Below are 21,832 nucleotides of genomic sequence, written 5' to 3' on the forward strand. Positions count from 1 at the left end.
CATAGCCATCCTTGGAGAGTGTATCCCCAGAGACTGACTGCATCTCTGGAGACTGAGGGTCACCCATCTGGCAGCGCTCACCTTCTCCTGTTCTCCACTGCCAGCTCTAGACCATGCTGCCTTCTTCTCACAGTCCCACAGCCTCAGTTCAGAAATGTGTTCCCCACATTCCTTGACCAAACATGAAGAGCTCTTCACAACCAGTGCTTAGTTCATCCTTCCACTTCTCTGTCCCAGTCTCAGACCCAAACAGCCTTTGTCATGTAGCCACACCAATTTCTTTGAAACCAAAAGAAACCTAGTTAGATTTGAATCCCAGCACCCTGATTCATGCACACAATATTTGTTGATTCAATGAATTTCCTTTCATTCTAACAACACTTTGAGATGGATGCAAGTATCATCTCCATTTTAAGGATGAGGAAACAGAGGCTCAAAGATAATATTTTATAAGTACTTGCCCAAGATCACAGGGCTGGTAAGAGATAAAACTGGATTTGAATGTGGATGGTCTGACTCAGGAGTCTGCACTCTTAGCCATCTCCTCAATGTCCCAAGAGGTTAAGTATGTATGCTTGTAATCTACAAATGTTGGTTTTCTTTCTTCTGCTTTATTACATATCTGTAAAATGGAGTTAATAATAGTATTTACTTTATGAGTTTGTTGTAAGGGTGAAACATGTAATATTTCAAAGGAAATATCAAATCTAAAAAGCTTAGTACAGTATTTGAAACGTAGTAAGTGTACAATGAATCTTATTCTTAGTAGTGCAGGTATCATTATGGCTGATTTTATCGGGATGAATTTGGCCGAAAATAACAGAAAATCTGATTCAAATGGATGAAACAAAAAGGAGATTAATTTTCTCCCATGAAAACCAGTCCTAAGACAGAGCTATCCAGGGCTGTTAAATCAGTGCTTGGTTGAGTGATATCGTCAGGGCCCAGGTATCTTTATCGTCTGCTCTGCTGTCTTTGATGTTTCAACTTTCCTCTCCAGTTTGTTCTTCTCATGCTTGCAAGGTGGTGGCAGCTATTCTGTGCATATCACACCAAAGAGGGGCCATTTCTTCCCCTGTGCACCTTTATTTTTTTCAGTGAAGGAAAGCTTTTTTAAAAGCTCCCTTAGTCTTTGAGACTTTTCAGGTCTTCATGGCCAGAGTTGTGTTGCCATCCCACACTTCAACCAGTCACTAGAAGTGCAAAAGCATGAGCGGTAGGGCTTCATACTCTTAGGGAACTGTTGACCCAAACCACCCATTTTGGCCAGGTCCACTTGCCTGAGTGGTCTCACAACAGGTGGTTCCTATAAGGAACATGGTGCAGCTGCTGAAAAGTAACCTGCAGAATTCGGGAGGGGCCAAAAGAGGGAGGAGATGATCAACATCTCAGAGTCCTTCTTGCTGGAATCCATCTTGGTTGAGAGATGTGCGCCCCACCAGGAAGAACCCTGAGTCAGACAATGGGCCAAACAAGATGATCGGCCCGAGACAACCTGGAAGCTAACCCAACCCCATCACCATAAAACCCAAGACTGCAAGCCATGCGGCAAAGCAGTTCTTCTGGGTTCCCTTACCCTGCTGCTCTTCACCTGGGCGCCCCTTCCCAATAAAGTTTTTTTTTTTTGCGTTACGCGGGCCTCTCACTGCTGTGGCCCCTCCCGCTGCGGAGCACAGGCTCCGGACGCGCAGGCTCAGTGGCCATGGCTCACGGGCCCAAACGCTCTGCGGCATGTGGGGTCCCCCCGGACCGGGGCATGAACCCGTGTCCCCTGCATCAGCAGGCGGACTCCCAACCACTGCGCCACCAGGGAAGCCCCCCAGTAAAGTTTTTGCTTTGTCAGCATGTGTGACTCCTCGGACAATCATTTCCGAGTGTTAGACAAGAGCCCACTCTCAGGTTCTGAAAGGGATCCCCCTTTCTGCAACAGCTGATGACTCTGATGGGACCCATTCTTTGCTACAACTGACATCCCGACCACTCAGGGTTCTTGGGGACCAGCTCACCCACTGATGGACCAGACCCAACAGCTGCTACCGGGACCGTTTTGTCCCTGGTCTCCTCCTGACATGGACGACTGATCAGAGTGCCCCAACCGGGTAAGGAACAAGAGAGTTTGTTGCCCTCTTCCCCTACCCTCTCCCTTTCCTCTTTTCAACCCCTCCTATCTGTCCCCTCCTTTCTTCTGTCCTGGACACAGGAGTCTGGTTGAAGGGCCTCAGCCTGATCTGAGGGCCAGAGACTGATCACCTCCGATGGGCAGAGAACTCAAATTATCTGGTATCTGGTTTCTGGTTTTTGGTAGGGCTGAGTTCCCGTCCTCCCTTCCTGTAAGCCCAGGGAAAAGTCCTGTCATGCCTGGGCTTCTGCGGGTGGCAGGAGACGTCCGTAAGGCCACCCCTTTTGTGTCTCCTCCTTCCCTTCTTCTTTCAACCTGGCCTTCTTCCCTCCGTTTGAAATCATTGAAGACCCGAGATATTTCCGTTTACTCTGTCAATACTCTGATCTGAAGTTCTGTGTCTCTGTAGGAGGTTTTCTGAGAAACCGCAGCCTTGTATTTAAGGGAATCTCTGGTTAGGACAGCTGTGAGTATGTGTGTTTAATACTTTGTGTTCTGTGCTGTGATTTGTGATGGCCATTCTGCCTCGTAAAATGGGAAATTCTGGTCCTGTTCTACTGTGAAGCCCTCTTGGGCAAATTCTGCCTGACTGGAAAGATTTTAGCTATGAGCCTATGACTAAGAAAAGATGATATTTTATTATAACATTGTGTGGCCACAATATTCTTTAGACTCCAGAGAAAGTTGGTTTAGGTAAAACTCTTGAAAATTCCCAAACTGGTTCTTTTTGCATGTACAGTTAGTAAAAGCAAGCTTGATAAAACATCTTTTCAGAATTCTGACCTTGAGGGAATAAGTCCTTCTAGAAGAATTTGCTTTTCTCACCCTGTGCCTTGAGACCAGGGCACTCAGGATCACTTACCTAGATCATCCCTAATTCCTGAGACTGAGGAAAAAAAGATAGGGGAAAAAAGCCTTTAAAATTTTTACTTATTCCAACTGTTATTTATAAACTAGTGAGTTTTATATTTTAACACCCAATTCATGACTAAGTTTAGAAAATGAAGCTATGAGATCTCTAGTTGTGTTTTTCTATATGCCTGTGTGCATTATATATATGTCCTTACCTTTGGATGGTATTATCAGATTAATTTGTCAATGAGTTCTACTTAATTGGCTTAAAGGAAATTAAGCGCTTATATAAATTCTTAAAAATATGGAAGGTAACTGGCCAGAATTAATTTCAGGTTCACGTGAACTGGGAAATATTCAGTATTAAATTAATATATGGTATTAAACTTAGTTTAAGTTTGTAAATTTAATTAATATAAACATGTCTTTAGAGTCATCGACATTAAGTATAATACCTTTATTATACCTAAGTTTAATAAAAGTCAAATAAAACCTTATTATATCTGTTACAAATCTGTCAACAAGGAAAGTAACTAAAAAAAAACCTTTAAGGAAAGTAAATATAAATGATATAAGAGCTTTTAGGTAAACTCTATAGGAATAATTCTGTTTTAGGAATGTCTACTTGAGGATGATCTCTCCAGATATTTGGCAACATTAAATTTTAGAGTTGTGTTAAATTAAGTTAAATGATGGAAGTTTATTGAATAGCTGGGTCATTCCCAAATAAAATTATTAAACAGAGAAACTAAAGGTATTTTGGACTATTAATGAATATGTTTGGTGCCTCCCTGAGATGTTTTTAGAATTTATCACTGGCATTTATGTTTAAGGCTAATGTAAAAGACAGTTCATGGTTGCTTAAGGAAAGTAGGATGTACGTTTTCAGTAAAGAAGGTATGAGGAATGGAATTACATTTTATTAAGGAAAAAGAAAGTGATTCTATCTTGGAGCTGGTTGTTTTGGGATGGAAAAATGAGGGATGTGCGAGTATAGATACAGAAAGTGATGGAAGGTTTGTGGGAAGCGGACACTGAGTTTTGTGCGTGGTTGGGACTGGCTGAGTTTAGAATGAATTTAAATGAGTAAATGAATTTTAAAACTAAGCTGGTGCCAAACTTGAATTTGGTTTTTCTCTCTTTTAAAAGAACAAGTTTTCTTAAAATGTTGAAGTGACTTTGATAACAGATTTTAAGTTTCTTTACCTTTTAAGTGAAGAGTTCTGTATTTACCTTTGAAATCTTTCATTGTCACTTTGGCTAAGTGAATAACTGTTGTTTCACAGTGACCTATGATCCTGTCTGACCAAGCGTTTTAAATCCTTTTTGGTATTTTTAATTTTGGACAAAACTTCCTAAATCAAATTCTAATGAAGTCCTTTTGACTGCTAGCTAACTTTGGGATGCTTCAAAGGGCCCCTGAAACATCCCAAAGAGAGATATTAAACTCTATTAGGTTCGCTTGGTATGTTAAATTACATGGGAAGTATTGTCAAATGAGTAATAAATCTTCTTAGGCTCTATTGTATGGTAAGTGTTATTAATAGAGATATCCTAGAAATTATATGGGGTTCCTAAGAATCTGATATGTCCTGGTAAAATGTTATCAGTCATAATTATAGTTATTATCTGAAAGTGTATGTCACAGCAGTAATCAAGTTTCTTTGTCAGTTGCGTTGTAATCAGATTTTAAACGTGCCTTCTTAGGTCTTTTGTCATTTTAGATAGCTATGGTTTTACTCTGATGCTTTTGCAAAAAAAGTTTCCTCTTCAAGAAGATTTATAGAAAGAACTTTTGGATAAATACAAGTTTCTGACTTTCAGACCATAATGCTGAACTGGGTAAGAAATTAAAGAGTCCTAAATGAAAGCTTGATAGCTCATAAAAAGTTAACAGGAGGATTGTTTACTGAGTGAACTGGTGAATATGGTTATACTGGTCTTGATTTGTGTCTTCCAGATATAGGGAAGCCTTCCCCTCAAGTTACTTATGACTTAACAACAACTTGGTAAATCACACCTCTGTGAGCAAAATCACGGCATTTCTCTTTTCTCTCTCCCCGATCCCTCCAGAGATTGGAAATTCTTAGGTTCCCAGCAGCTTTATAAGGTAAATTAAATTAGGAAGGCCACCTCCTAACAGGTGCAGGAATCTGAAGGTATTTTGTGGACCTCAAAAGGGAGGAATTCACCTAAATCTGTAAGGCGGAATCTGTGAGAAGCCCTTGGCATGGTTTTCCTGGCCCTAGGGGGCCTTCTATCCATTAATCAGACTTAATTTGCAGACGAATCAGTCTTGATTTGACAAAAGTGAGGGTAATATTAGAGAGAAAGAGGTGTATCAATGGATATCAAATTCTAATTCTGTTGATTGAGGTCTGTATTCACTAAGATTCACTTCCCAGATAGTTCCTTGCTGTTAGGTTATATTGTTGTAAAGTTTAATTGAATTATTAAATGGGCACTCTGTTTGTTTCTGAAGCTTAACTCAGTAATCTGTTTTTGAATGAAGATCAGATGCTTCATGATTTGCAAACAGGAGATTAACACCAGGCTATGGTCATTTAAATTTAAAGGCTCCCTTACGTTGGGAACAATCAAACCATACTTGTGATAACCAACCTAGTAACACTAGGAAATTGGGCTGGTGCTTTATGGACAATGCCGATATAAAATTTACCTTATAGATACGGATTGGTACAGAACAGACTAAGTCAGACAACCTGAGATATACTGGGCTGCACCTAATGGAAGTTCTTGACTTAAATTCTTGCTTACGACCTCACTAATACTGCTAGCTGTACTATTTTTTACAGTGCCTGTTTTATAAACTTGTTGTCTCTTGCATTATCAAACGTGTGACTGAGCCTCTGATAAAATGATGGTATGTTCCTATGAGATCAAGGATTGTAATAGTGTAACTCCAGCTACGGGAAAAAGCAGCAAGAGGGACTATTTTCCATAAGAGACTAGTAAGACAGGTGGTCTAGAGACCTTTGGCTACTGTTAATAAGGCCTAGGCCAGTAACAGCACATTGAGGGGCCTACTAGCGAAATCTTTGCCAGACCTGGGAATGAGCATTCCTAGCACCGTGGAACAAAATGGTCATGAAATACCTGTCAAACCATGGTCGAATTTATGACCATGATGGGACCCTGCCAGCTGAAAGTTTATGACCATGATGGGACCGTGCCAGCTGAAAGTTGGCACTTGTCAACTGCCTCTGCAAGGATTAAGTCTATGGTTACTGTGGTCACTGACCTTCAACACACCCTGAAAGGAATTCAGGGTGGAGATCAGGAATGAGGTGCTCTGTGCTCTGGGAAAAACTGGCAGAACAGGCCTTCAGATAGTTAGATACTTTCAGGAGAAGATTTTATGAGCCCAAATTCTTGCATCTTCTCATATCTAGAAAAGCACTGACATCATTAACAGTGACATCTGCTTTGGCCATTAAGGAGAGAAATGCAATTGAAAGTCAAAATGGGGTAGCTGCGGTTCAGACATCCAAGGTAATATTAGGTGGCATTATGGACATGATTTCAAAGTCCTTGTATTGCTGAGAACTTGAGTTTTCTGAGCTGCATCAGACATGGGATCCACCAGCCATTCTCAAAACAATATCTGCTGGCCTCTGGTAGCTGCAACCTTATGGTTTCAAGATATCCTCCTGTAACTATTACATTTCTTAGACAATGAAATTGCTTTAGATCAGATATTAACAAAAAGAGGAGACATACGTGTAATGGCCAATAGCTCCTGTTATGTACATGTTAATGCTACATCAGAAGTTAAAACCTACTTAGGTAAAATTAGACAACTGGCTACCTGGCTATAAGTCTCCCCAAGATGCGAGGTCCAGACTGGGTTTCAAGCTTATTCTTCTGAATTCCTTGGGGAATGAGATGTATTTTGTCTATTAAAATTCCAGTTGTCACTCTTCCAACTACTTCTAACTGGGTCGGTTACACCAAAATGACAGACCAAGGAATTGAGATCTTAATCATAAAAGACTCAGATCCAGGACTTGGAATTCAGGAATATTTCCAATTTGGTGTCTATTCCCCAGATTGAGGCAGGACTATGCCCCATTTCGGCAAAAAGTGGCCAGAGTGGTTGTCGCTCCATTCCCGGAGAGACTGAGGAGTTTCAAAGAAAAGGGGGAATTGAAACTGAGCAGGACCCTGTAGAGCTCCCAGGTACAAATCCTTTCTGTGTCCCATGTTTCAGCCTCCTTGACCTTCCTTGAGTTCAAAAGAGCAGATTCAAACAGTTGCTAATCAGGGAAGGTAGGGAATGCAGAAGCAGGGGAGGAGCAGTAAGTGGTGGTGCTGCCCTGGGGCAGGGCCCTGTTTCCTCCTCAGGAGTATGCATAACAATATCTTGGAGCTCTTCTGTAGAACTGGGGGTCCCACCCAGGTGGAGGATGGTAACTTCAGGCTGAGTGCAAGATTCCTGGAGCACCGCCCTGTTACCTCACCACTAACCAATCAGAAGAAAGTCATACCCCCTGCAGCCCTCACCCCAAGTTTTGCCTTCCTTTTCTGGACTCGGCAATGAACATTCTGTTAGGCCTCCTGTTTGGTCCCTGTCTGCTTACAAGGTTTATATCTAATAGGGCCCAACAGTTTCAGGCTAAATTGTTGTTACTATGAGGGTGGAAGCCAGTTTCAGACACGGAATACCTTGATTTAGAACAGGTGGAGAGGGACTTCTCTGGTGGCGCAGTGTTTGGGAGTCTGCCTGCCAATGCAGGGGACACGGGTTTGAGCCCTGGTCCGGGAAGATCCCATATGCCACAGAGCAACTAAGCCCGTGTGCCACAACTACTGAGCCTGTGCTCTAGAGCCCACGAGCCACCAAAAAAAAAAAAAAAAAAAAAGATACAAGGATAGAACAGCTGGAGAGAGACTTCTACTCTACTAGGCAGGACGGCACCCATTCCCAGCAGGAAGTAGTTACAGAAGAAACAGACCTCCACCCCAATTCCCAAGAAGTATCTTGAGTATGAAGTCTCTCAGGGGGCAGGTTGTTAGGGAACGGTTGACTGAAACCAGCTGCCTTGGCCAGGCCCGCTTGCCTGAGTTGTCTCACAACAGGAAGTTCCTATGAGGAACGTGATTCTAAGAAGTGAAGCCTGGTTTGTGGTATTAAAAGCCCCACACTTTTAGTGCCCACGTGATAGTGTCTCTATTTCCTATACAATGGGTTGTTTCCTCATGAAAATGGGCATAACAAGACATTCCTTTGCCCACTTCGTATGGTTTAGGGGAGAATCAAATAAGATTGGGTCTGAGAAACCCCAATGAAAACTCTGAACTACAAGTGATCGCTTTTGTTAATATGATTAACAGTTGGTAGTAGACACAAGAAACATAGTCCAGCACCCTCAGTTTATGGTCACTGATGCTGAATTACCACCATCTACCAGCTCCATTAAGGAGTCTGAATCCTTAGTCCCTCCTTCCCTCCCCACACCCGCAGGCTGAAGTATTTATATGCCTCATTCTATTTCATATGCCCTGGTGCCCTAGCTCTTCTTCCAAGTTGACAGCTAGATAATATGATAAATTAATTGGTTCTAAGGTGCTAATGGAAAAATGACAGGTGCTGGAAGCACTGCCATCTCCATCCTCCCCTCCCTCCCTTCCTCCATGGCTTTCCCCTTATCTTCCCCTCACCCCACAAGATGTCCACTTTGGTAATAGCTTCTGGGAAAATGCCCTCTGTTCTCCCATCTCCCATCCCTCTACTGCAGTGACTACACTGGGAGCAGTTTTGTTCCCCAGGGGACACTTGGCAATGTCTGGAGATATTTTTGGGTTTTAAAAATGGGAGATGGAGCACTGCTACTGGCATCTAGTGGGTAGAGAGACCAGGGATACTGCTCAACATCCTACAGCGCACAGGACAGCTCCGTACAACAGACTTATTTGGCAACTAACATCAGTAGGGCTGGGGCTGAGAAACCCTGCTTTGCTATGATCAGATTCCTTAAGGATTCTTAACTAAGGAAGATGAAGTCAGTGGGAGGAGAATAGTCAAGGCTTGTTTTGATTTCATGCTTTTAAAGTATTTCACAGGCCACAGATTTTGTTTGACTGGCATCTAAGGCTCTCTTTTGCTAACAGATCCCACCCCCTAGGAATAGGTTTAGGAGATTGGTCAAAAGGGAAGAAAAGACCCAGGAGTAACCAGAGTCCTTCCTTGAGATTTTTTTTTTTTCCACACCCGGTGGCTTGCAAGATCATAGATCCCCTATCAGGGATCGAACCCGGGCCCTGGCAGTAAAAATGCCGAGTCCTAACCACTGGACTGCCAGAGAATTCCCGAGATTTTTTTTTTTTTTTTTTCAAATGGGAGGCAGAGGAGAAAAATCTTTTTCTACTCTGGGCCCAGGGCTGTTAGGAAGTAAACTCAGAGAAAGCCCAGATAGGAGATCATGAAATTGATATGCAGGAAGAGGCATACCAATTTCATGATGAGAGACAGAGATGGAGGGTAAGCTGATGGCATTGGAGACACCGATTCTAGCCATTTCTTAGCACCAGCCCTGACCTTCCTATTGTTTGGCTTAAAAAAGTTCAAACTGAGTATCTGTCATTTGCAATCAAAGAGTTCTAATTTAGCCATGTTTAAGGAAAATTTTTAGAGAGACAAAGGAGAATTTTCTGGGTGCTGGGCACATTGTGCCTTACCTGGGTGGGATCTGACTAGGGAGAAGTGATGTATCACAGATAGATCTTCTTGAGACTTGTGCTTCTTAGAGGGCAAGTGTAAAGTGAAGTAATGAAGTTTTTGGAAATTCTAAATAATGCACATATCAAGAGACATTTTTATAAAGAAATTTCCAAATTTTTATAAATTAAGTTCCAAATATTTTTCTCTTTTTATGATGATGATTTATCTATTTTTCTCCGCCCATCAAACATAGATTAGAAAACTCAAGAGGAAAAGGAAAACCTGTTGTATTTACCCGTATCTTCTTTACTGTGTTCTTTCTTCCTTCTTGATTGTTCAAGTTTCCTTTTTGAAAATTACCTTTCTGTCCAGAGAGCTTTCTTTAGCCATTCTTTAGGCTTCTGGTGACAAATTCTCTTAGTTTTCCTTCACCTGAGAATATGTTGATTTCCTCTTTATTCCTAAAGGATGTTTTCACTGGGTATAGGATTCTGGATTGACAATTTTTTTTCTTTCAGCACCTGAATATGTTGTGCCATTTCCTTTCAGCCTCCATGTTTTCTGGTAATAAATCTGATGTTATCTGAATTATTTTTTTCCCCTGTTAGTAAAGTGTCCTTTTTCTGGCTGTTTTTAAGATTTTTTATTTGTCTTTAGTTTCCAGAAGGTTGTTTATGAAGTGTGACTCTCTTTGGGTTTGGAAGTTTCTTTTTTTTTATATATATAAATTTATTTATTTATTTTTGGCTGCGTTGGGTCTTCATTTATGCACCTGGGCTTTCTCTAGTTGTGGTGAGTGGGGGCTAATCTTCGTTGTGGTGCGTGGGCTTCTCACTGGGGTGGCTTCTCTTGTTGCGGAGCACGGGCTCTAGGCGTGTGGGCTTCAGTAGTTGTGGCTCACAGGCTCTAGAGCACAGGCTCAGTTTTCGTGGCGCACGGGCTTAGTTGCTCCATGGCATGTGGGATCTTCCTGGACCAGGGACTGAACCCGTGTCCCCTGCATCGGCAGGAGGATTCTTAACCACTGTGTCACCAGGGAAGTCCCAGGGTTTGGGAGTTTCTTAACTTCTTGAATCTGAAGGTTTCTGGCTCTTGCCAAATTTGAGAAGTTTTCAGCCATTATCTCTGAGTACTTTTTTGGACTCACCTTCTTTCTCCTTTTGGGACTCTAATGACATGAATCTTAGACCTTTTACAGTCCCACAGGTCCCTAAGCCTTTTTTCACTTTTCTTTTTTCGGCCTATTTACTCTCTGTTGTTTAGATTGGGTAACTGCTATTGTTCAGTCTTCCAGTTCACTGATTATTTCCCCTCTCCCATCCATTATGCCATTGATCCCATTCACTGAGTTTTCAAATTTTGGTTATTGGCTTTTTCATTTTAAAAATATCATTTGCGGGCTTCCCTGGTGGCGCAGTGGTTGAGAGTCCGCCTGCCGATGCAGGGGACACGGGTTCGTGCCCTGGTCCGGGAAGATCCCACATGCCGTGGAGCTGCTGGGTCCGTGAGCCATGGCCGCTGAGCCTGCGCTTCCGGAGCCTGTGTTCTGCAATGGGAGAGGCCACAACAGTGAGAGGCCCGCGTACCGCAAAAAAAAAAAAAAAAAAGCAATTTTACAATGGCTACTTTAATTTCTTGTCAGATCATTTTAACATCTCTGGCATCTTGATGTTGGCATTTATTAATTGTATTTTTTCATTCAGTTTGATATAATCCTGGTTCTTGGTCTGATGAGTGAGTTTTTGTTAAAGCCTATACGTTTTTTTTTGAAGCCTATACATTTTTGTATTATGCTATGTGACTCTGTATCTGCTTTTTTTAATCTTTATTTTTTTAATTTAATTTAATTTATTTTTTTATACAGCAGGTTCTTATTAGTTATCTATTTTATACATATTAGTGTATATATGTCAATCCCAATCTCCCAATTCATCACACCACCACCACCGCCCCTTCCCCCACTTTCCCCCCTTGGTGTCCATACATTTGTTCTCTACGTCTGTGTCTCTATTTCTGCCTTGCAAACTGGCTCATCTGTACCATTTTTCTAGATTCCACATATATGTGTTAATATATGATATTTGTTTTTCTCTTTCTGACTTACTTCACTCTGTATGACAGTCTCTAGGTCCATCCATGTCTCTACAAATAACTCAATTCTATTCCTTTTTATGGCTGAGTAATAGTCCATTGTATATATGTACCACATCTTCTTTATCTATTCATCTGCCGATGGGCATTTAGGTTGCTTCCATGACCTGGCTGTTGTAAATAGTGCTGCAATGAACATTGGGGTGCATGTGTCCTTTTGAATTATGGTTTTCTCTAGGCATATGCCCAGTAGTGGGATTGCTGGGTCATAAGGTAATTCTATTTTTAGCTTTTTAAGGAACCTCCATACTGTTCTCCGTAGTGACTATATCAATTTACATTCCTACCAACAGTGCAAGAGGGTTCCCTTTTCTCCACACCCTCTCCAGCATTTGTTGTTTGTAGATTTTCTGATGATGCCCATTCTAACTGGTGTGAGGTGATACCTCATTGTAGTTTTGATTTGCATTTCTCTAATAATTAGTGATGTTGAGCAGCTTTTCATGTGCCTCTTGTTGTCCATCTGTATGTCTTCTTCGGAGAAGTGTCTATTTAGATCTTCTGCCCATTTTTTGATTGGATTATTATTTTTTAAAATATTGAGCTGCATGAGCTGTTTATATATATTGGAGATTAATCCTTTGTCCATTGATTCATTTGCAAATATTTTCTCCCATTTTGAGGGTAGTCTTTGCGTCTTGTTTATGGTTTCCTTTGCTGTGCAAAAGCTTTTAAGTTTCATTAGGCCTCATTTGTTTATTTTTTGTTTTTATTTCCATTACTCTAGGAGGTAGGTCAAAAAAGATCTTGCTGTGATTTATGTTAAAGAGTGCTCTTCCTATATTTTCCTCTAAGAGTTTTATAGTGTCTGGTCTTACATTTAGGTCTTTAATCCATTTTGAGTTTATTTTTGTGTATGGTGTTAGGGAGTGTTCTAATTTCATTCTTTTACATGTAGCTGTCCAGTTTTTCCCAGCACCACTTATTGAAGACACTGTCATTTCTCCATTGTATATCCTTGCCTCCTTTGTCATAGATTAGTTGACCATAGGTGAGTGAGTTTATCTCTGGGCTTTCTATCCTATTCCATTGATCTATATTTCTGTTTTTGTGCCAGTACCATATTATTTTGATTACTGTAGCTTTGTAGTATAGTCTGAAGTCAGGGAGTCTGATTACTCCAGCTCTGTTTTTTTCCCCCTTGAGATTGCTTTGGCTATTCGGGGTCTTTTGTGTCTCCATACAAATTTTAAGATTTTTTGTTCTAGTTCTGCAAAAAATGCTATTGGTAATTTGATAGGGATTGCATTGAATCCGTAGGTTGTTTTGGGTAGTATAGTCATTTTCACAATATTGATTCTTCCAATCCAAGAACCTGGTATATCTCTCCATCTGTTTGTGTCATCTTTGATTTCTTTCATCAGTGTCTTATAGTTTTCTGAGTAAAGGTCTTTTACCTCCTTAGGTAGCTATATTCCTAGGTATTTTATTCCATTTGTTGCAATGGTGAATGGGATTGTTTCCTTAATTTCTCTTTCTGATCTTTTGTTGTTAGTGTATAGGAATGCAAGAGATTTCTGTGCATTAATTTTGTATCCTGCAACTTTTCCAAATTCATTGATTAGTTTTAGTAGTTTTCTGGTGGCATCTTTAGGATTATCTATGTATAGTATCATATCATCTGCAAACAGTGACAGTTTCACTTCTTTTCCAATTTGTATTCCTTTTATTTCTTTTTCTTCTCTGATTGCTGTGGCTAGGACATCCAAAACTATGTTGAATAAGAGTGGCAAGCATGGACATCCTTGTCTTGTTCCTGATCCTAAAAGAAATGCTTTCAGTTTTTCACCATTGAGAATGTTTGCTGTGGGTTTGTTGTATATGGCCTTTATTATGTTGAGGTAGGTTCCCTCTATGCCCACTTTCTGGAGAGTTTTTATCATAAATAGATGTTGAATATTGTTAAAAACTTTTTCTGCATCTATTGAGATGATCATATGGTTTTTATTCTTCAATTTGTTAATATGGTGTATCACATTGATTGATTTGCATATATTGAAGAATCCTTGCATCCCTGGGATAAATCCCACTTGATCATGGTGTATGATCCTTTTAATGTGTTGTTGGATTCTGTTTGCTAGTATTATGTTGAGGATTTTTGCATCTATATTCATCAGGGATATTGGTCTGTATATATATATTTTTTGTAGTATCTTTGTCTGGTTTTGGTGTCAGGGTGATGGTGGCCTCGTAGAATGAGTTTGGGAGTGTTCCTTCCTCTGCAGTTTTTTGGAAGAGTTTGAGAAGGATGGATGTTAACTATTCTCTAAATGTTTGCTAGAATTCACCTGTGAAGCCATCTGGTCCTGGACCTTTGTTTGTTGGAAGATTTTTGATCACAGTTTCAATTTCATTGCTTGTGATTGGTCTGTTCATATTTTCTATTTCTTCCTGGTTTAGTCTTGGAAGGTTATTCCTTTCTAAGAATTTGTCCATTTCTTCCAGGTTGTCCATTTTATTGGCATAGAGTTGCTTGTAGTATTCTCCTATGATGCTTTGTATTTCTGCAGTGTCTGTTGTAACTTCTCCTTTTTCATTTCTAATTTTATTGATTTCAGTCCTCTCCCTCTTTTTCTTGATGAATCTGGCTAAAGGTTTATCAATTTTGTTTATCTTCTCAAAGAACCAGCTTTTAGTTTTATTGATCTTTGCTATTGTTTTCTTTGTTTCCATTTCATTTATTTCTGCTCTGATCTTTATGATTTCTTTCGTTCTGCTAACTTTGGGTTTTGTTTGTTCTTCTTTCTCTAGTTCTTTTAGGTGTCGGTTAGATTGTTTATTTGAGATTTTTCTTGTTTCTTGAGGTAGGATTGTATTGCTATAAACTTCCCTCTTAGATCTCCTTTTGCTGCATCCCATAGGTTTTGGATCATCATGTTTTCTTTGTCATTTGTCTCTAGGTTTTTTGATTTCCTCTTTGATTTCTTCAGTGATCTCTTGGTTATTTAGTTACATATTGTTTAGCCTCCATGTGTTTGTGCTTTTTACATTTTTTTCCCTGTAATTTATTTCTAATCTTATAACGTTATGTTTGGAAAAGATGCTTGATGTGATTTCAATTTTCTTAAATTTACTGAGGCTTGATTTGTGACCCAAGATGTGATCTATCCTGGATCATGTTCCATGTGCACTTGAGAAGAAAGTGTAATCTGCTGTTTTCAGATGGAATGTCCTGTAAATATCAGTTAAATCTATTTGGTCTATTGTGTCATTTAAAACTTGTGTTTCCTTATTAATTTTCTGTTTGGATGATCTGTCCATTGGTGTAAGTGAGTGTTAAAGTCCCCCACTATTACTATGTTACCGTCGATTTCCTCTTTTATAGCTGTTAGCATTTGCATTATGTATTGAGGTGCTGCTATGTTGGGTGCATATATATTTTTAATTGTTATATCTTCTTCTTGGATTGATCCCTTGATCATTATGTAGTGTCCTTCCTTGTCTCTTGTAACATTCTTTATTTTAAAGTCTATTTTATCTGATATGAGTATTGCTACTCCATCTTTCTTTTGATTTCCATTTTCATGGAATATCTTTTTTCCATCCCCTCACTTTCAGACTGTATGTGTCCCTAAGTCTGAAGTTGATCTCTTGTTAACAGCATATATATATATATATATATATATATATATATATATAGTTCTTGTTTTTGTATCCATTCAGCAAGCCTGTGTCTTTTGGTTGGAGCCTTTAATCCATTCACATTTAAAGTAATTATCAATATGTATGTTCCTATTACCATTTTCTTAACTGTTTTGGGTTTGTTTTTGTAGGTCCTTTTCTTCTCTTGTGTTTCACATTTAGAGAAGTTTCTTTAGCATTTGTTGTAGAGCTGGTTTGGTGGTGCTGAATTCTCTTAGCTTTTGCTTGTCTGTAAAGTTTTTGATTTCTCCGTCAAATCTGAATGAGATCCTTGCTGGGTAGAGTAATCTTGCTTGTAGGTTCTTCCCTTTCATCACTTTAAATATATCATGCCACTCCCTTCTGGTTTGTAGAGTTTCTGCTGAGAAATCAGCTGTTAACCTTATGGCAGTTCCCTTGTATGTTGTTTGTCGTTTTTCCCTTGTTGCTTTTAATAATTTTTCTTTGTCTTTAGTTTTTGTCAGTTTGATTACTATGTGTCTTGGTGTGTTTCTCCTTGGATTTATCTTGCTGGGACTCTCTGCACTTCCTGGACTTCGGTGGGTATTTCCTTTCTCATGTTAGGGAAGTTTTCAACTATAATCTCTTCAAATATTTTCTCAGGTCCTTTCTCTTTCTCTTCTCCTTCTGGGACCCCTATAATGCAAATGTTGTTTTGTTTAATTCTGTCCCAGATGTCTCTTAGGCTGCCTTCATTTCTTTTCATTCTTTTTTCTTTATTCTGTTCTGTGGCAGTGAATTCCACCATTCTGTCTTCCAGGTCACTTCTCCGTTCTTCTGCCTCAATTATTCTGCTATTGATTCCTTCTAGTGTATTTTTCATTTCAGTTATTGTATTGTTAATCTCTGTTTGTTTGTTCTTTAATTCTTCTAGGTCTTTGTTAAACATTTCTTGCATCTTCTTGATCTTTGCCTCCATTCTTTTTCCAAGGTCCTGGATCATCTTCATTATCATTATTCTGAATTCTTTTTCTGAAAGATTGCCTATCTCTACTTCATTTATTTGTTTTTCTGGGGTTTTATCTTGTTCCTTCATCTAGTACATAGCCCTCTGCCTTTTCATGTTGTCTATCTTTCTGTGAATGTGGTTTTTGTTCCACAGGCTGCAGGATTGTAGTTCTTTTTGCTTCTGCTGTCTGCCCTCTGGTGGATTAGGCTATCTAAGAGGCTTGTGCAAGTTTCCTGATTGGAGGGATTAGTGGTGGGTAGAGCTGGGTGTTGCTCTGGTGGGCAGAGCTCAGTAAAACTTTAATCCACTAGTCTGCTGATGGGTGGGGCTGGGTTCCCTCCCTGTTGGTTGTTTGGCCTGAGGCGACCCAACACTGAAGCCTACCTGGGCTCTTTGGTGGGGCTAATGGCAAACTCTGGGAGGGCTCACGCCAAGGAGTACTTCCCAGAACTTCTGCTGCCAGTGTCCTTGTCCTCGTGGTGAGCCACAGCCACCCCCTGCCTCTGCAGGAGACCTTCCAACACAAGCAGGTAGGTCTGGTTCAGTCTCCTATCAGGTCACTGCTCTTTCCCCTGGGTCCCGATGTGCACACTACTCTGTGTGTGCCCTCCAAGAGTGGAGTCTCTGTTTCCCCCAGTCCTGTCGAAGTCCTGCAATCAAATCCCACTATCCTTCAAAGTCTGATTCTCTGGGAATTCCTCCTCCTGTTGCCAGACCCCCAGTTGGGAAGCCTGACATGGGGCTCAGAACCTTCACTGCAGTGGGTGGACTTCTGTGGTATAATTGTTCTCCAGTTTGTGAGTCACCCACCCAGCAGTTCCGGGATTTGATTTTATTGTGATTGCGCCCTTCCTACCATCTCATTGCGGCTTCTCCTTTGTTTTTGGATGTGGGGTATATTTTTTGGTGAGTTCCAGTGTCTTACTGTCAATGGTTGTTCAGCAGTTGTCACCCTGTATCTTCGTAAAGCCTTTGGTTCCGGCTGATTTTCTCTGACACTGCTCTGGTAGGGGAAATGAGTGGTGCTGCACTGTTACTTTCAGGTAGAAGTAGAAGTTGTACTTATGTTTGTTTTATATATACTGTCCATGCATTTCAGTTGTACTTAGCAGGAGGAATAGGGAAAAGTACATCTACTTGACCTTCTTGGAAGCTAATTTCTTTTATTTGTTAAGCATCTACTGAGTGTCAGAAATGTAGTGTAAAGCACATACACATTGCCGTCAGATCCAGCTAAGTCTGAGTCCTGATTCCACCACTTATAGGCTGTACTGGGAATCAAAGACAATATATAGCATTTCTTGAAGTACTTTCACTTAAATTCTCTCCTTTAATCTTTACATCAAACCTGTGAAGTTTGTCTTATCAACATAATTTTACAGATGGGAAAACAGACTCAGAGAGGCAAGGCAAAGTAATTTTCTCAAGATAATTTGGCCCTCAACTTGCCTCCCCACCATGGATGAGAAAGAGATAAAGAAATACACAGAAAGAGGACTACAGAGTGGGTGTTAGGTGGCATGAGAAATTAGAGGAGTAGGCAGCATGGTAGTCTGGAAGTAACCTTGGAGTGGGCTTCACTATACCTTGTATCTGATCTCAACTGGGTCACGAGGTTAGTTGTGTGATCTCAGACAACTCACTTAACCTCTCTGGGTCTTCCCTTCTAGTGAGTGCAGAAGTGTAGGGTAGATGGTACCTAAGGTACTTTTCACTGCTGTAATTTTATGATGAATCTAAGATATATTATGCTCCAAGGACATTCTAGAAGCAATCTATGGGAGAATGAAGATCTGTTAAACTCAGAAACAGCCACAGGACACCAGCACAAAACCAGAGTGCTGAAAATACTTTGGCAAAGACCTTGGTCAAGGGGAGGAAAGAGGTGATTATTCGGAAAGTCATTTTAAATGCCTCAAGGTCATCAAGTAATTCAGGATGAATCTTCTCCTGGAAGAGGTGCCTTTTTATTAGAAAAGAAGCTGGAATCTTCATCTTTCTTGAGATGGGCCTTAATGCCTCAGGCTGACTTTAATCACCTCCCACTACTTATGGTTTCATATCATAAGTCTTAACGTATTTACCAGCGTGCCTTCCTTTGAGTTCCTCCAGGGCAGGAACTGGCTTTATAATAACAATGCCAACTGATGGTGTTTGTGCACTATGTGCTTCCTCTTGTCTCCTCACAAACAACTCGATGAGTTATGTACTACACTCCCATCCCCCCATTTTATATAGGAGGAAACTGAGGTTCAGAGAAGCTCAGGCTTGTCCAAGGGCATTCAACTTGCAAGTGACAGAACCCAGATGTTAACTGAGTTCTCTCTGCTTGCTGACCCCATTCTTGACCACTATACTACGTCATGTGCTGTGTCTTTTCTTTGTAAACCCAGAGCCCAGTACAATGCTGGGAATACAGTAGTTGGTCAATAATGTGTGGACAAAGAATGTCACCTCCCATACCAGTAAACAAAGGATGTTGTGGCCATCAAGTCAGCAGCCACTGCTGCTGCCCCAGACTGTGTACGCTGAAGAGATTCAGGATGGAGAAACCAGGATATTTGCCCTAGATAGTTGAGGTGCATATCAAAGGAATGATTTCAGTGAGCCCAGGCTCTTGCATCTTCCCATACATAGAAAGGCGCTAAATTCTTTAATTTAAGATGTCTGGTTTTATTTAATTAACAGTACTCTTTTGATGTTCTGACTACCTGGGTTTTTTTTTTTTGTTTGTTTGTTTGTTTGCAAATCCTCCTATATATCCTGGCTCCTCCTTTACCTCTTTGGAAAGGTCCCTCAGAGCTATCTGAGAGGCTGCTCCTGGGCTTAAGTCCTCAGTGTGTCTACCGAATAAGACATAATTCTCAACTTTTAGGTTGTGCGTATTTTTCAGTTGACAAATGTTTGTCGAGTGGATGGATTGAAGGAATAAAGGAAGGGGTGAATGAAGGAAGAAGGAAGGATGATGGAAGGGGACATTGGTAAAAGAATGGATAAAAGAAAGGAAAGGATGCAAGGTTGATGGATTGATAGGTAAAAAAAGAATGGGTGCATAGATGGGTGGATGGACGGAGCACTATGAAATATGTAGTGGGGACATAAGATGTGTTAGGGATCTCAGGCCACACTTGATAGAGAAATAGTAGTCTGCAGTAAGTCCTGTCTTTCTTTTTTCCAACCATTTATGCAGTGAGAAAGCAGCAGAGCACTGGAACCTGGTCTGCCTGATACGGAAGCTCCTGTTCCTGGCCTCTCTGGTATAATTCTGGGGAGTGTCCCCCGTATCTAAAAGGCCTCCTCTGGAGGTGGAGCTCCATCACAGGAATGTCTGAGCAGTGGGGTTCTTATAGTCATATGGGCGGGGGCCATGGTTTGGGATGTGGGGTGGGAAGGATTCAATCAGCTTGGAACAGCTACAGAGACTGGGTCCAGTTCTCAGAGGAGGAAGGTGGGAAGCATTAAGTCACCCAGATAGGACAAACTGAGTCTTCGATATTAGTTAGCTGGGTGACCTTAGGCAAGGTGTTGAATCTCACTGAGATCAAAATGAGGGTATTATGACACGCATTTTACAAGGCTCTTTCAAGAATTAAATGAAATAGTATAGGCATAAAAATGCCTGATGTGAGTTCTCAATAAATGATAGCTATTCTTCTTATTATTATTGAAAAGTTCTTGGATTCAAAACTCTGAGTCTCAAGTCAGGGAGCTATTAGGTACATGGCTGTGGACAGGTTATTTAAACCCTCACTCACTCTTTCTTTTCTCTGTGTGTCATCCTCCACATATGTACTGTTGGAAGTGTCAGGCATGGTACTCACTGGGGAGAGTGTTACGGCTCGGTCTTTCCCTGAAGGAGCTCATAATCTAGAGCAGACAGACATACGCATAACAAAAATAACTCAGTGTTACCCTAAGCGAAGGGGTATATAGCATGTTGGAGTCAGACAGGGGTTCAATTTCTGGCTCTACTTCTTACTATCTCATGGCTCAGAGCAACTCGCTTCATCTTTTTAGGCCTCAGAGTCCCCATTGGTGAACTGGACACAATTGTAATAGAACATGCCTCATAGAACCCTGTTGAGCTTTGAATGAAATAATGAACATAACGTCCTTAGCAGAGTGCTTGACGAATACAAAGCAAAAGTTTGAGAACTTTTTGCAACTGTGTAATGCATTCATGCTTATCCTGCCTGCGTGTTATCACACAGATGTTTGAATATTAAATGAAATAATGTAAGTGAATGAGATTTTAAAGATGTGATATAAAATATTAGTTGTTACTATTCTCAATATCTAGACAAGAAGGCATGCACAGAAGTTGCTCAGCATTCACTGTTACCTGAGCTGGTCATGTAATAAATATTTGCTGATGCACGATTCTGAAGGTAGATTCTGTTTTGTTCTTCCTCTTGTCCAATGGAACTCTTTTTTCAGGGCATTCTGCAACCAAGAGAAGGGAGCTGAATCAGGGACTGGAAGTGCAGTTTCTGGGTGAGATTTGAGTAGGAGTAGCAGGTGATTCCATGAAATTTATTTTCCAAGCAGCTTCTAACACTGCACGCCTATCTCTTCCTACCAATTCCACATGTCACCTCCTGCTGTCTTCTGCACGGGTGAAGGCCTTGAAGGCGCAGGAGATAAGGGAGATCTGAGGCCAACTGGAGAGGGTCTTATAGGAGAAAGCTCGGCTGCAAGGTTAGGGGCTGGTGATGGGCAGGGATGCTGCTGCCATTAATGAGGGTGGTGGGGTAGAGTTAGCCTGTCTCAGCTCTGATTGCAGCTTACATGGATTCTTTGTGTTCCTGTAATTCATTCATTCAGCAAACATGTTTTGAGCATCCACTATGGGCCCAGCACTGTGCCAGGCACTGCAGATAAAGGAGTGAACAAGACATCATCTCTGTTTTCCAAAAGCTTATGCAGGGATACCAAATTCAAATGCCTTATGGAGGCTGTGTTGGGGTAACATTAGCTGCTGTTAAAAATAAACCCCAACATTTCAGTGGTTTTCATACAGTGAGAATGTTTTATTCTCTAATGAAACAGTCCCATGTGGCTCTTCCTGGTGGGTAGCAGGTAGATGGGGAAGTTTCTACCCAATCTTTCAGAAACCTAGGCTTATGGGGGCTTTTCCATCTTTAACGTGTGCCTTCCAGGATTTCCCTGGCCATCAATATCCAGCTGACAGATGAGGGAAGAGAGAGAGGACCTTGCATGGAAGTCTTTTATGGGCCAGGACCAGACGTGATCCTCATTACATGTTATCAGAATTCATTGGCTAGAACTCAGTCACATGGCCTCTCCTAGCTGCAAGGAAGGCTGCCAGATGTAATATAGCTCTGAGCTCAGGGAGAAGAGGAGAAAGGTTTGGTGATGGAATATTAGTCGCGGCCATAGGAGTGTGATGGAAGGAGTGAGGCAGAGTAGATCAGGA

The 21,832-nt window shown here is 40.9% G+C and overlaps 1 long non-coding RNA gene across 1 annotated transcript in view; it reads left to right on the forward strand.

Moving 5' to 3' along the window:
- Positions 1-1,536: 1,536 nt before the first annotated feature.
- LOC307198706 overlaps positions 1,537-21,832 on the forward strand; it is a 93,973-nt gene continuing 73,677 nt past the window's right edge. Inside the window, exon 1 of the long non-coding RNA XR_013831674.1 lies at positions 1,537-2,099. This is a non-coding gene — a long non-coding RNA (uncharacterized lncRNA). The remainder of the gene's footprint in view (positions 2,100-21,832) is intronic.

Source organism: Stenella coeruleoalba (assembly GCF_951394435.1).
Source record: "Stenella coeruleoalba genome assembly, chromosome: 15".
Classification (NCBI taxonomy): Eukaryota; Metazoa; Chordata; class Mammalia; order Artiodactyla; family Delphinidae; genus Stenella; species Stenella coeruleoalba.